Genomic DNA, 5,219 nt, shown 5'->3' on the forward strand with positions numbered 1-5,219 from the left:
CATCCACTCCCAGAGCAGAGTGACCAGCCATGCCTGCTTCAAGCCAGCTGCCTGTGCATTACAGAAATGCTCTTGCATGGAGCAGGAGGACATGATTCATATCTGAAGCATACTTTGTGTGGCATTTATTTCCTACATTCATTTGCTGATTTGAGTCTCAAGCAAGCAAGCCCAGGCAATGGGCAAGGGATAGAGGGCTGCTGCAATCCAGCCCAAACATAGCTTTGTGCAAGGCCACCCACCAGGTGGGTAGCACATGAGAAGAGGTGCACATGTTGGGCAACCAGTTCAGAAGTCCCCACATTAGTTTTTCCACCTCTGTGCACAAAGTGAGGGGGTAGTACAGAGGAGAGCTGGCCTTAAGGAAGATCTTCCATGGGTTAATGAGCATGTTCAGGCTTCTCATAAGATGTTGTGGCCTGAATTATCTGGATCCAAGTCTTTAAGCATAATTAAAGAAGTAGTCATGGGCTACAATCCTGTTTGCTTCAGGAGATAGCTGAATATTAATCTTAACCTTTTAAATCTGAAAGCAGCTGCTTCATGGAAAATAGGTACTTAGGAAGATCAACCACTCCATCATCCTCATGTATTTGATTTTCTTTTCTCTTCATTCTATGTCATATAGTCATAGAATCATTAGGTTGGAATAGACTTCTGAGGTCATTAAGTCCAACCGTTGAACTAACACCACCATGCCCACTAAACCATGTCCCGAAGTGCCACATCTACACGTATTTTGAACACCTCCAGGGACAGTGACTCCACCACTTCCCTGGACAGCCTGTTCCAATGCTTGACCACTCTTTCAGTAAAGAAATTTTTCCTGACACCCAATCTAAACCACCCCTGGCACAACTTGAGGCCATTTCCTCTTGTCCCATTACTTGTTACTTGAGAGAAGAGACCAATCCCCACCTTGCTACAACCTCCTTTCAGGTAGTTGTAGAGAGCTATAAGGTCTCCTCTCAGACTCTCCTTCTCCAGACTAAACAGTCCCGGTTCCCTCAGCCGGTCCTCGTATGACTTGTTCTCCAGACCCTTCACTAGCTTCGTTGCAGTTTAATTAATTTATTTCTGAGAGGGAAAAAAGGCTGATCCTGCAGTAAATGCAACCAAAGAGATTTTTCCAGTGTCTTACCTATGAACTCTATGTGGCTAATGATCCTAATCCCTGTTCTGATTCTTAGTGGTGCAACTTGTAAGTGCCTGCAAGGAGAAGGACAGGGCCATGGGGTGAGCTGGCAAGCTCCCCTGGCACAGGGTGCTGCCTGTCCTGGGGCTCGGCTGGCTAAGTAACCTCCGAGGCTGTCAGCTGGTGGGCACCAGCTTAGTTCAGGCATTTCAATGGTCAAACAGCTCATATGGGTCATGGCTGTGGTTGCACTCCAGCCTGGTTAAGGCTGAATCCATGTGGAAGTAAAGGACATGTCCACCAATCACACATCTCCAGGGAATGGAAAAGCAAAACAAATCAGATTCCAAATCAATTAACAACATAAGACTTGCAGGAAAAATCCCTCTTTGAATCACCAGATTTGGTTAATGATGGTTTTGAGTATTATATCATCCGTCAGTCTCTACATGAAAGCAATAATTTTACTTCCTTTCCAAAGTTGGTAGAAAGGTAACCGCAGTCTTCATCAGCTTTTCCTACATCTCACTGGCAAGCCAGGAGCTGGCCCCTGAAGATATCAGGACACAGAGTTGAGGAAGGTCTGGTTTACACAAATGGCAGGTTTACAAGTTGGAGTGCAAAATGAGTTAAAAATTTCCCAGTAGTTCATGCATCTAAGTCAGACTGTAGTTGCTCTGGTATCATCAAAGTGGTTCTTCTCTTTATTCACTCCATCACCAGCACTGAAGAAAGCGTTCAGTTCCTATCTAACTCGAAACCTCTCTTATGATTTAGGAATGAAATGTTTGGATCTCACAGGGAGGGAGCTTTGTTAATGATCTGATATTGCATGAGGCAGCTTCTCTCCTTCAGGGAGGATCTGGTACCCAGCTCCAGGTCTTTGCTGTGCCAGTGTTGCCAGGAGCACTGTCCTTCCTCCCCACCCATCTTGCTGCTTCTCCAGGCAGCTGCGAGGCACTACAGAAGATCACCTGCACCAAACTGCTTCATGCTGCTGTCCTGGGTCGTGGAAGCTCATAAATATAAGCTTCAGTGGAGGAGAAGGGTCAGGGTGACTGACTTCTCTAGGAAATATTTTGGGGGAAAGAAAAGCCAAATTTCACATCTGGCTTTATGAAAGGGAGGATTCCCTTACAGCCTTCCCAGTGTGCTAGATTTTAAGTACTTTGGCTGGTATTTAAATGGAGCTGGAAGTCTTCAGTGAATGCGGAGTCCTAGGTTGGAGAGATGCATCAAGATAGGTATGGGAGTCTCTCAGAGCCCTGCTGCAGGAGCAGGAAAGTTGGGAGAGGAGTTGGTGGGAATGTGAGACTGGTGCCCATGTCCCAAGTTCCTCGGAGACTTCAGGGCAGCCCTGGCCTCAGGACTGGCTGTGTGAGGGTGAGGATGGGGAAGGAGGGCTAACACTCTCCTCTGCTCAGAGCATGAATCACACTGGCCTTGCTTCTCAGCATTATCTCAGGCAGGAGTGCAATTGCTGCCTGACTGAAATGGGAATGTCCTGTGCTTAGCTGACACCAGCGTGAAGGCTCACCGGGGCCAAAGACCATGAGACTTGTAGCTGCAGAGCTGCCCTGCATCCTCCATGTGGAAAACTTGCTGCCAGAGTCAACATGGTCCTCATTTTTTCACTTGCTCCAGGTTAAAAATGCAAACCAATACAACAAGCTCTTTTGGGGGGGTAAAGGAATGCAGGTTGAAGGGTGTCTCCCAGCCTCATCACTATTGCCAGGGTGAGTCTGCCCTTTCACTACAGCCTTGAGGTTAGCAGAACACATGACCATGAAGTAGCAGAAAATTGAACTCCCTTTGAAATCAGTAAACTGAAGGAGCCTCCCCATAAGCTGTTATTTTCCTTGTCATTCCTGTGTTGGTGCATCTGTCTCCAGTCCTCTGCTGGGACCCACGGCAGATGGTGGCCGGGAGCTGAGGTTGGCAGAGCTGTTGACACTCAGCTAAGCCACAGTCAGGTGAGAGCAGGGGTGCTTTGGAGTAGCAGCAGCCATGGCTAAAGGAAGGCCTGGGGCAGGTGCACGCAGAGCACAGTTTGCAAGGAGTGGTGGGGTCTGCCACAGCCTGGAAATATGGGAAGCTCTTGGAGAAGCAAGTCCTTCTTCTGACCCAGAAAGAAGACAGAAACCTTCTCAACCTTTAGTCTGCACCTCCTGTTTCAGGTTTGAAGAAAATCTGCTACGTCTGTACGTTTCTTTCTCCATCTCTATCTATTGGTCTAATAAGAATCTTCCACTGTACTGATGTAAGATGCTTTCTTCACTTCTTTTTCCTTTCTTTTTTAACAGATTTGCCCCCAAATGAAAGTGATAATTTGACACCACAAATAAAGCTGGATTTTCCCCTGTCATAAGCCATGAATATAATTGCAGGAACAATGTTGACTATCACCACACGCTTTAAAAAAAAAGAGTCAAACAACCAAAAATAACCAGTGTGAGTTCAAAGCGAAAATGAATGGAGTCTGCCTCATTCATAAATGTCATATGAGACTTTGGTTAAAAAGGCAAGCCTGTCATCCCAAGGCCAGCAGCTGTTGTTATGTTGAATAAAATGGATACAAATGGGTATTATTTTAAAGCAAAATGCTTAATCCCAGGCCTAACAAGCCCACTGTCCTCTCTGTAACCCTGTGTCAGACAAGCCATGATCTCCAGTAGAGGGCTTGATTGCACAGGAAATAAAATTCCCTGGCTGTGCCCTACCAAACCGACAAACACCCTGGCAATGTTTGAGTTACTATGGCAATCACAAAATAGGAAGGCCTTTTCTTCTTTTCCCCATCTCTGCATGCAGCCGCAGGCTGCTCCTGAATAGCTCACATCTGCAAAAAGTTTTAACACGGTACTCAGATAAAGAAAAGGATCCCAAAAATGGGCATTGACCCGTCTCAAAAAATGCTGCAAATTTTATATACAAGAATTGAGGAGCTGTGCCACTTTGCGCAGGTTATGTCATAATGTGAACAAAAAGGGATAAAAGCTGATGAAGGCTTTTGCTGTCAAATATGGAGAGAGGGGAAAAAGCAGAAGTAAATGACAGCTTTAATGCAGATGTAAGAAGCAAAGTCAAAGATCGGTGACAGAAAGTTGCTGGTCAATGAATAAGGGAAAAATTTGGAACACAAAAACCAGACAAAAGAGTAAAATACAATAAAAATCTCACTATAGAGAATACTGAGAAAAGTCCCAAAAGCACAGTGAGCAAAATCTTGGAGCTATCAAACCATGTGAAACAGACATGTGGTTCTTTACAGCGGCCCATTTCAGGCATTAATAGCTCCCATTATAAAGGGGGAACCTGATCTCTGGCCTGGAAAGCTTTCAAGAAGCAGAGTTTTTACAACAAAATTGAAAAGCAAAACAAAACTGAACCTTTCTGCCTTGCACAAATTAACTAGGATTTTGTCTTTCTAGACAAATTTGGTCCTGCATAATGAACTGTTACACATTTTACCAGTTTTCCTTGGACAAATGCTTTCTGGTAATGGAGAATAATTATGTATTTAAATGGACAAATGCTTTCTGGCAGATCTTATGATCACACACTTTCTGACAGTGTGCTTTCCACCATTAAAATATATTTGTTGTTGATAATAGAAACTTACCTTTACCAACAAGCTGATTTTGACCACCTAATTTAGATGCCTGCATAGAGTATGTGAATGTGTGTTAAGTGCCTGATGATCTCACCAGGCTATTTAATCCCAGTGAGAGGAGAAGTATCGATCCAGAACTTAATATACATGTCTGCTGCTCTGAGCTGGTTTTGCCTCAAATATCTGGATCTGTGGTATGGGAGCTGGAAGGTGCCACCACCACTTCCATGTACGGTAGCTCCATCTTGCAAGAAGGTTCAGTAAGAGTAAATTTACTCTTAATTTGTTCTTAATATTAGGTTCGATTGTCACATTGTAGCTTCTGAAAGTATCATTGCACTTTAAAAGCTCTTACTGACAAGTCACATTAATCACTAGCATCTGAGAAAGGCTTAATACGGGGAAATGAATTAAAATGGCATAAACAGTTCACAAAAAAAAGTCCAAAGGGCCAAAAGAAGCCCCAAATCC

Source organism: Leptosomus discolor, chromosome 1, assembly GCF_034619465.1.
Source record: "Leptosomus discolor isolate bLepDis1 chromosome 1, bLepDis1.hap2, whole genome shotgun sequence".
Taxonomy (NCBI): domain Eukaryota; kingdom Metazoa; phylum Chordata; class Aves; order Leptosomiformes; family Leptosomidae; genus Leptosomus; species Leptosomus discolor.